The sequence below is a fragment of the Dipodomys spectabilis genome, unplaced genomic scaffold (assembly GCF_019054845.1).
Source record: "Dipodomys spectabilis isolate Male_0828 unplaced genomic scaffold, ASM1905484v1 ptg000498l, whole genome shotgun sequence".
Lineage (NCBI taxonomy): Eukaryota > Metazoa > Chordata > Mammalia > Rodentia > Heteromyidae > Dipodomys > Dipodomys spectabilis.
The window spans coordinates 1293795-1305108 of record NW_024871175.1 but is presented as its reverse complement, the minus strand read 5'-3'; the positions used below and the strand labels follow the sequence as shown (position 1 = coordinate 1305108).

The 11314-nt window shown below is 37.3% G+C and overlaps 1 non-coding gene across 1 annotated transcript; it reads right to left on the bottom strand.

The window, feature by feature from the left end:
• Positions 1-105, bottom strand: LOC122098996. Its single transcript, XR_006145832.1, has one exon. It is a non-coding gene; the product is annotated as a U6 spliceosomal RNA (small nuclear RNA).
• Positions 106-11314: the final 11209 nt, after the last annotated feature.

Sequence of the window (11314 nt, the reverse complement as noted above, 5' to 3'; positions counted from 1 at the left end):
AAAAATATGAAAAGCTTCACGAATTTGCATGTCGACTTTGTGCAGAGGCCATGCTAATCTTCTCTGTATTGTTCCATTTTTTTAATGTGCTGCTGAATTGAGCACAGTACATTTTTATATGTAAACTGGAACTGATTTTCTTAAACTGATTTTCTTAAACTTCAAAAGAAGTAAATTCAAAAGAATTCTTGTGAAATTTTAGAACAATGTATTTCTTACATAAGCACACATTTAAGAATAGTCAAGATTCACGTGTCAAAAACAAAATAATTCCAGATATTTGTTGTTCAAGAGATGTGTAGGAGGAGGAATTCAATTATTCTATACAAGGCACCTGTCACAATGAACACTGCAGCAAGTGTTAAGGTTTGTTAAAAAGTTTTAATGTTTTAGAGTATTTAATTTTGGGAATTTGCTTATATATGCCAAAATTAGGACTGTTTGGCAGGTCATAAAACTTTTCTATAAAGTATTTAAGATTTATAGTAGCAGATATATGCAACTAAGTATATCCATTTCAGTTTATAGAAATATTACTACTGAGGGCTGGGAAGGTGGTCTCAGTGGTAGAGCGCTTGCCTTGCATGCATGAGGCCCTGGGTTCGATTCCTCAGCACCACATAAGCAAAAAGAAAAAAGCCGGAAGTGGCGCTGTGGCTCAAGTGGTAGAACCCTAGCCTTGAGCTCAAGAGCTGAGGGACAGCTCCCAGGCCCAGAGTTCAGGCCCCAAGACTGGACCAAACAAAAACAAAAACAAACAAACAAAAAAAGAAATATTACTAATGAGAAGTTGCAAAGTATTTGTGTAAAGAAGCAGAGTGAAGAGTTAAAACTTTGTTAATTACACAGTTTCTGTTAAATTTAGGGCTTCCTTACTTTATATGTTAGTGAGGAACAAATGGTGATATAAGCCATATACAAATGCTGAGATGAGTCATATAAAATAATCTTAGTGGATAACTTTAAAGACTACTTATAGCCTATAAAACTCTTGTTAAACATCATAATCTTATCCAGTTTTAAATGTACAGGAATATGAGAAAATAGTAAAATCTGCTATGTAGTACACTTCAAATACTGAAAACACTGGTAACTGTTTGGTTTTTTAATTTTATTAATCATTAATATTTAGATATTGTTTTTCTTACTTGTAGCATTGTTTCCCTTGTAATATAATACAACTTTTTGTAAGTCGTCATCAGGGGGTACATTGAGAAGGTTACTGGGATGGCCAAATCATTTTTTATAGGTGCATGTGAATTTACAAAAAAGAAAATGAAGAACAAAATATTTATTTAAAAAAATATCAAGTACAGTCTGAATCAGGAGGGATATTAAATATCCACACATAAAATCTTAGCCCTAAGCTGAAGCAGCATCATTACAGAGTTGAGGCCACAAAAGTGAGAAACGGTGTTTTGTTTTGGTTTGTTTTTTATTTTTATTTTGTTGGTCATGGGGCTTGAACAGTGGGGCCTGAGTGCTGTCCCTGAGCTCAAGGCGAGCGTTACCACTTGAGCCACAGCACCACTTCTGTCTTTTTCTACTTACATGGTGCTGAGGAATCAAACTCAGGGCCTCATGCATGCAAGGCAAGCACTGTACCACTGAGCCACCTTCCCAGCACCTGAGAGACTGTGTTTTAAAAAAATCATCTAAACAACATTTGCTTTCTGCTTTGGGTTATATACTGAAATATATGGATATCTTTTATATTTTTTTGAATTGTTATACTTCTAAATTTATTCTACTTTCAGCCACTTTATCCTTTTCAAAGTTTTGAGATATTTCTTAGAGTTTGCTTCTGTGAAGATTGTTTTTGCATTTATAATATCTTCTGCATCATTTTTATTTTTTTATCAAAATCATTTTATATTTTATATTGATGGGTTATCATACATGAAATACTTTCAAATATACATGTAGAATCTAAAGATAGCAGTATGAATATTCTCATACATCTCTTGTTTATCTGTTATGTACTTTCAGTATTATGATATTTCTCTCTCTCTTTCACACTCTCTCATTCCTCTCTTTCTTTTTCATTCTCCATGTCTGCTACTTAGAATTTCTGCTGTCTACTATTATCCTTCAGGATTTACTGAATTTGTGGGAACATATAGGGACCAACAGTTTCCCTTGCATTCTTTAAGAATTATAAGAGTGATGTGATCTTATTCTTTGCCATTCTAAATGGCAAAACAACAGATCTGGAATTCCTGTTCATTTTTAATACTATTACAAATTTTATCTCATAAGAATCATTGGGATGGATAAGATATTTTAACTTGGGAGCTAAAAGTTCTTTTTCTTTGACAAACAACCTTTTTCTTTGAAGAACAAAATATTTATTTAAAAAAAACATCAAGTACAGTCTGACTCAGGAGGGATATTAAATGTCCACACCTAATATCTTAGCCCTAGGCTGAAGCAGCATTATTAGAGAGTTGAGACTGCAAAAGTAACTACATGTAATGAAAACAAAGCTATCCTATGGAAAGTAGACCAAAGTTGTTCACAGGGATGAAAAACAAGGTAATGGGGGAAGTGAGTACAAAGGATGCCCATCATAGAGCACAGATCCTCAGAGCAGTTTATCATGTACACTTTGTGAGAATGACAAAGTGCTGGGAACTATAGATTAAATCACTGAACACTTTATATATATATATATATATATATATATATATATTCTTGTACATATATTTATATATGTATATTTATATATGCATATATGTCTTCATTTGCCCTTATATATGTACACATGCATGTTACTATACACAGAAATACACACATATGTAAACATATGTATACATGCACACATAAAGAAAGATACATAGTTACAGGCAACACAAGTTTCACTATTTGTCGAATATGCCTTAGATGGAACGCTCGGAACAAATTATGTTGAAGACACATTTGTCTCTAAGAGTTCCTTTACCACTCCTCTTATCTCTTAAAACTGGTAGGTTCTGGTAGATTCGAATTGCAAAATGCAGTACAAGGGATATCAAGTCATTCAGAAATCTCAGTATGTAAAAATCATATGGTGTCTCCCTGCTCCCCACGGAATGCTTGCTCTTAAAGACAGGTAAAGAATAAAATATTAAGACTTTAAGGCATCCTTCCTTGAACTCTTTTCCAACAGCCAGCATCAATTCCTAAGCAGATGAGTGAGTCCTCAGAAGACTGGAGCTCAGGTCAACATTTCACCAACCTGTGTGAAAACTCCTATGAGAGAAATGCTGACTGAGATCTTGCTGATTTCCTGGCCAAGGAAATAAGAAATGAAGAAAATATTTTTAATGTAGTAAAGTTTGAGAATAATTTGTAACCTCTCAATAAATGTGTAGAACACAACTATACCGACTGACAATAAATGATGTGCATTTCATTTATATGCTCTTGGACTTAGCGAGTGATTTTAGGTGTGTCTACACAAGTAGAATCAGTATAAATCAAGCTAGCATTTCTTCATTTAAGATACAAGGGAAGGATACAATTTGACTCCTTGTAACAATGAGATGTACAAGACACTTTATCAGAGAGGGAGTGGAGGGATGAGTTGGGGTGTTCTGAAGAGAAGGGATAGTAAGGGGAAAACAAAGGAGGGGGTAAAAACGCTCAATTAGAAATTTACTTATTCCAGGCGCCGGTGGCTCAAGCCTGTAATCCTAGCTACTCAGGAGGCTGAGATCTGAGGGTTGCAGTTCAAAGCCAGCCCGGGCAAGAACGTCCGTGAAACTCTTATCTCCAATAAACCACCAGAAAACCGGAAGCGGTGCTGTAGCTCAAGTAGTAGAGCACTAGCCTTGAGCTGAAGAGCTGAGGGACAGCACTGAGGCCCAGAGTTCAAGCCCCACGACCGACAATAAAGAAAAAAAAAGAAGTGTACTCATTACTTTACTTATGTAACTGTAACCCATCTGTATATTAAAAAGATACAAGGAAAACTTCTGTACTTATAGGAAGTTGTATTTGTCACTCAATATCAGTAAGGTATTGCTTTTAGGACCACAGGCATATTAAAACTTTGGATACTCAAATTCTCCAAGTGAACACAGTATATTACTAACATTAGAATCTGCCCACAACCTAGTGCAGTGTAATTGCTATGAAAATTTTTACTATATTCTATGTTTGTAATAAAAATAAAAGCATATGCACTGTCAACAAATACAACTTTTTTCACATAGTTTTTGTCTGCGTTTTGTGAATGGGATTGGGAGAGCAATATTGAAAAGCACACATTTCATCATCAAGACCGGTCTGCAAAATGTAACAAAGAACTAATTCAGCATCATTGAATAGTTTGGAACTCCAACGAGAAGTACTTGAATTGATACATCATCAGAAAGTGTAACAACCCAAGGACTTTTTAGAAATGCAGCTGCTAGATTCCTCATGGAGAGCTTTCATAACACTTTGTGAAACACAAGTCAGCACCTCACTGAAGTGTAAATGGTTTTCCCTCACCTTTCTGTCATTCTCAGTCATTATCTAATCAACAAATAGCTAAACTTGAATAATCCTCTAATAACAAAATGTTGATGGAGTGTTTATATGCAGAAAACCTGGGACGGCTAACTTTTTCCAATTAGAACAGTCTGTATTCTATGATACAGCAGAGAAAAAACTAGGTAAGTATCCATTTACAGCCTTCTGAATAATTCTGATTCTGCACACATCAGTTATCTATCCATACCTGTGCCTGAGTGAGAGGATTTAAAAAGACTTTAGTGATTTAAAATTTAAATTTAAATGTGGAATGAAATTAGTTCCAATGCATTACATTAAGAAATTTAGAAACAACCGAGAAACCTAAAGGTCTATAACACTTTTATTGAAAGTGAAGGGATGTCGGAATTTGGTTCTCTATATTTTAAGCAATTTGCAAAAAGAATTGGCAAAATAAAAATTTCATTTTCAGCAGGCTTGACAATTTGTATATTAAAAAGTGCACTAGCCTCAACAATATGTCAATGATATCCTTTTATTTATCTCTAAATGTTTATGCTTCTGGTCTCTTAATATTAAAACCAAAAATTTTTTACTCTTTAGCTAGTTGTGCAAATGGGCTTTGCTTCATCATGTCAGTGTGGAATAGAGGGTATGTACATTTCAATGTACAATACATCTGGATCATTGACAATCTTTCCAATTTTCTTCCTTCCGTTACCCCAACCCCACCTATCCCTTCAAGTTTCCTACTTATATTCTCACATATGTACATTGAGTGATATGAGTATATGAGTCCACCATTTCCTTCTCCATTCTTCTGCCCTACTCCCTGTAAGCCCAGCTCCTTATTTAAGACTTATTTCAACTTCATGGTATTTTGTTAAATATCTCTGCCTTTGGCATTGGGCTTTGTGCTTGCCACATCCTCACTTCCATGTTTGAACTACATAAATGAGGATATTTCTCTATATTTCTAATCTATGAATGGCTGAGAAAGGTCTCCTTTACTATTCACCTTCTGTCCTAAATTTAGAATTGGACCTTCAGGACCATCCAATAGAGCTTTTTTCTTCTCTACACACTGTAGATGGAAGGAAAATAATTTCCATGCTCTCAACACTATGCTATCCATCATTAATTTCCATTACTTATCACTTCAACAGTCTAAATTTAAAGTTATGTTTTTGTATTATATCCACATAGTTTAAGTGAATATTGAGCGTAATTTACCTAGCATTGGAAGTTTAGGGATGATTTTCAATTTTTGATGATAGAAGCAGGAGTCAGTTTAAATTATGCAGATTCCACTATGTAGTGAGCCCTGTAGTCTTCCAATTTTTCAATAAATTTAGAATTACTTTTTATTAATAATTGAGAAGGTTTTATTTCAATATTTGGAATACTGTTGCAATTATTTAAACTCTTTCACATTTAGAATGAACTTCCCCCCCTCCAATTTCCCCCACTACTTCAGGTTAAGTCTCCTTTGGCTTTAGTGTTTGAGAGGATGAGGGTAAATTGATGAGGGTAAACAGAAAGATGATCGTTACTCAGATATCTCCTTCCTCTTCTGTTTCTGCTATTCTTGTTGAGAGGAAGACTGGAGCAGGGAACAAGAGTAATGCTTGGGTAAGGTAGCATTCCTGGCATATCAGTTATTGTTTCTGAGAATCACTTAAATTGTGTACTCTTGCCTTCTCTGTAACAGAAACCTAACTGTGGCTTCCTTCGTGCAGGAGTAAGCACACTAACAGGTTATTACATGTAAATTGGTATTTTATACCAATTTGTACATGTAAATTGGTATTTTATTACATGTAAATTGGTATTTTATATATTATATATTTTATATAAAGGCACTGATTGTTCAACAATACCTTAGTGAGGAGTAGAAAATTCTACTCAGCTCCCCCCTCCTTTCCTCTTCATCCTTCCCCTCCTCTCCCCTCATTTACCCTCCCTTCCCTTCTTCTTTCTTTGAGGGTCTCTCCTCCATATTCATCCCTATCTTCTCTCTTTTTCTCTTCCAGTAGCAAGTGATTTGGTTTATCTGACAACACGTAAGTAATTGAAAAAATATGTTTTCTCCTCTTTTTGTGAATATTTATTCTTAAGAAGTGAGTTCTAGCAGAGCACCAGTGGCTTACAGCTAGATACTAGGTAGGTTCAAATTTGACAATTGCAATTCGACGCTATCCCAAGTAGATAAACCTAAGAGATTCTTCACTTGTAGTAAAAGGAAGAAGTGAAGGTGTGGCTTAGGTGGTATAGAGTAAACATTCAGAATTAACGCCCAGATTGTTAGGTTTGTAAAGAGAGTTTGAGTAAGAACCACACCATGCACGTGGTATTCAGGTAAGGGGTAGGTTTATTCATCATTTCGGCTGGCACCAAGCCATGTTGGCCCTCCATACAGCTGGGAAAGGCCTGGGCAAGACCTGGGAAAGAAAGCATCTACGCCTGGGGTAGGCCTTATCTAGGGTATGGGTGGAAAATATATGGTGACATCAAATTCAGATGTGACCACTTCCAGGTGTGCCAGTTGCCTAGGTAATGCAGGTACTAGGTAGAGACTTTGCTGCAAGGAGGGTAGAGTCTGCTTGCCATCCAGGAGCAGACCTTACATTCCAGCCTTTTAGTAATCATGAAATAGGGCATGGATTCTCTCTGGCTACTTCCTGCTAACAAGGGGTGGGAAATTAGGAGTAAAAGGCTAGAATTTTGTTCCCTCCCAGAGAAGGCAGTGAGCTGCAGCTGTCCCTTGGTGGGCGTGAGTCCATAGATGAAGTCTGGAGGAGACAAGTCTCTTGGATGAAGTCTGGAGAAAGTCTCATGAGGCATTGAGGGTCTGGAAAAAATTATTAGAGAGCAAATAAATGGCAAGAGGAAGGATTTGGGGCTGAAAATGTTGGTAGAAATGTCCCTATCTGGTGACTAGGTAGAGGAGAATTCAGGTAACAAAGGTAAGAATGTAAATTCTTTTCCAGGTAAGAATGTAAATTGTTTTCCAGTTAAAAGGTAGACAAGTATGGACATTAGATGGGCAGGCTTCTTAATATATTGACCTCCCGGCTCTGGTTAATTTTGAAAGGGCAGGCACAATGTGGATGATATTACATCATCTCCTCTTACTTCTCTCCATGGTCCCTTGTTCCCCAGACTGGCTGAGTCTAGGTGCTCATTGCTAGGATGCTTGTATTATTTAGTATTCATAGAGATTTAAACTCAAGGTCTAGGCACTGTCCCTGAGCACTTCTGCTCAAGGCTGGTGCTCTACCACTTTGAGTTACAGTGCCACTTCCAGTGTTTTACTGCTTAGAGTTAAGAGTCTTCAGCCATGCTTCCAGCCTGACTCTTTGCAGTTTAGTTGGGAGTGAAGTCTTAGGGATTTTTCAACCCAGGCTGACTTTGAATTGCAATCTTTGTCACAAAAACCCTTTATTATTTCCAATTAAACAACAAGGAGATCAAATAGAATAATTAGAGCTTACTTGGTCGTTAGAGCTTATTTGGTCGTTATCAAGAATTGACCAAGAAATATTCTGTAATGACAAAACTCATTAGATGTGAGAATTTTAGCATTGATATGCCCAATATTTTAGAATCACGTGCTCAGCATTAGAATATACAACATAAAACAAAAAAGGCAAAACTCAAAACCTAAAATTTTTTACAATAATGTTTAGACATCTTTGCTAACAAAGCACATCAGATAGTTGGGCTTCAGTTACCAGGGTCTGTGAAAAGAGCAACTTGTTAGCAAGGTGCGTTAGAACAGATGATGGAGTAGTAGTAAACTTGGTGGAAAGATATGGGTCAGATGGGGCCAAACCCTTAACCCACCATGTGGGTTAAGGTCAATATGGCAAACTCAAGATGTTGAATTTCTGAAAAATGCAAGAAAGCCTGAACAAATAGATCAAGCCTAGTTTGGCTAGCCTTTGGTAGGAAACCTAGAGGTAGTCCCTGGGACCCAGGCTGCTTCACACACATTAGGGCACAATCAAAAAAGTTCTTGAAAAGAAATGGAAAGATAGAGAAAGTTGGACATGATTAGCAGAGAGCAAAGAGAACCTGAAAGTGAATAGACTTCTGACCATTTACTATTGCAAAGGTAAAAATAGTCTAAAGCTGAGAAGAGCATAAAAAATTAGGTGCTCTGTCTTTCCAGGGAGCGCAGGAGGCATTTCAGAGTGGTTTCAAAGCACTGGAGTGACACACAGCTCTCCATTAAAGGCGTAGGAGAGAAAAAAAATCAGTGAGTGAAGGTGGGCTTATCAGATGGAAGTGGCACCCCAACTTACCACTTAGCCCTCTAGGAAGAGTGGCCAAGCAATCAGAGTCAAGTGTCCTTGGCTCCAGAGGTGACCAGCCTTTCAGTTAAAGGCTTAGCAGGTTCTCCGGTGTGGTACCATATCTGGAGAGAGACTGAGCAACAGAGAAGCCTTAGAAAGTAGTTCACTCACCAATGTGTAGAAGCATGGTGGATACAGAGGCCAGCAGTAAAATTGATGCACTCTGACTACAGCAGACAGACCGGTTCCCAAAAGGCCATCAGAACTGTGGTATTCCTCTGAGCAAAAAAAAAAGGAAAAACAAACAAAACAAAGAAAAAAAATGAGAGGAATCCCACTTCCTATAGTGACTTTAAGCCCTTCCTGGGTTCAACCGGCACCATTTATGTTAGGTTTTTAAAAAGAAGTTGCGGAGTAAAAGCCACACCATGCACGTGGTATTGAGGTAAGGGGTAGGTTTATTCATCTTTATGGCTGGCACCAGGCCATGTTGGCCCTCCACGCATCTGGGAAAGGCCTGGGAAAGACCTGGGAAAGAGATCATCTGGTCCTGGGCTAGGCCTTATCTAGGGTATGGGTGGAGAAATGTGTGGCCCCATCAAATTCAGTTGTGACCTCAGCAGATGCAGATGTGACCTCTTCTAGGTATGCCAGTTGCCTAAGAAACACAGGTACTGGGCAGAGACTTTGCTGCGAGGAGGGTAGAGTCTGCTTGCCATCCAGGAGTAGATCTTACACAGATAGAGCTCAAGGCCAGGAGTTTAAACCCCAGTACCAGCGCAATATAAAAAAAAAATGAGGGCTGGGAAGGTAGCTCAGTGGTAGAGCGCTTGCCTTGCATGCATGAGGCCCTGGGTTCGATTCCTCAGCACCACATAAGCAAAAAGAAAAAAGTCGGAAGTGGCTCTGTGTCTCAAGTGGTAAAGTGCTAGCCTTGAGCTGAAGAGCTGAGGGACAGTGTCCAGGCCCAGAGGTCAGGCACGAGGACCAGACCCCCCCCCAAAAAAAAATGAGTCCTTTGTCTTTGAAAATGGATATTTCCCAAAAATTCATACCCAGGACTATTTTCAAGGCCAAAGACTGGTTGAAAGGCTTTTTCACATCTTAACCTTATTCTTATGCTTGATTCACATTGAAAATAGGAGTCACTCTTCACATTAAAAAGTATGCACATTGTTGAACAGTTCTTACTATTTTTAATTTAAAGGAAGCATGGGAGAGGAATTCACCTCACTTGGGTGAGTTAGATTTCACTCACTGACAGACATTTACAAGTAAATTAGGATCTGTTTACATGTAAAGAAGTCTATACAGATGGTTTTCTAAGAGAGAGAACAAGCTAGCTGCTGTCCATGTTTGAATCAGAGTTAAGTTTATTCCTATGATATGGCAAAAAGAAGCTCATCTCATAGAACTCTATGTGAACAGCAATTTCAAAAGGTTTAAAAACCCATGTCTATGTTGTGAACAGCCAAATTTTCACAAAAAGAGTTTCCTGAGCCAAAATAATATAAGTTAGAGCAAAAGGAACTATGTTAAATATAGTTAATGGGTGAGTGATAGGTGTAAAAGAGTTCTGTAATCACAACTAAACTTTAAATTTTTCATCATGTCCCTAACAATAATCTCCAAGACAGGCCTTGCTAAATCTGTCATAGAGTGTTGAGTTTATGCAGTTGTCAGTTTTGTTTAGGTTCCAATATATTCTATGGCAGCTTTGTTTGCCAACTGCTCACACCACATGCGGTGTCTGGAAAAACGTGTTGTCTTGCTAGGCACCTAAGGGATTTTTGTGCCACTGTGAATCGTTTTACTTCTTGTAATTATGCCTGTGAATGTGAAGTCCTTTTATGATAAGAATAATAATTTCTGTACCCTTTGTTCCATTAACAAATCTCAGATATTATATTTAGCCAGGCACCGGTGGTTCATGCCTGAAATCCGAGCTACTCAGGAGGCTGAGATCTGAGGATCACAGTTCAATACCAGCCTGAGCAGGAAATTCCATGAGATTCTTATCTCCAATAAACCACCAGAAAACTGGAAGTGGCGCTATGTCTCAAGCGGAAGAGCGCTGGTCTTGAGCTGAATAGCACAGGGACAGCACCCAAGCCCAGAGTCCAAGCCCCATTACTGACCAAAAAAAAAAATATATATATATATATATATATATATGTATATATACACACACACACACATATATATGATGCAATGAATTGCATTTAAATATAAATGAATATTTATGATATACGTAAATATACTAAATGTATAATATATTTACATATATAAGATCATATTATATCTGATGTTTATAAATATATTTGTAATTAATATCCAAAGAGTACATCTGAAGATTTTGTGGAAAATGTGGAGTTTCTAAAGACTTACTACTGACCCATCATATTTTCAATTATTTTTTCCACTTATTACAATGTCTGGAGTACTAAGATTGAATGATTATGAAACAGAGTAGCTGTTTCATTCCTTATGATTTTGGATTAGAAACATCTACTTACTTGTTATAAAACCTACCAAAATGTGATCTTGAAATCACACTC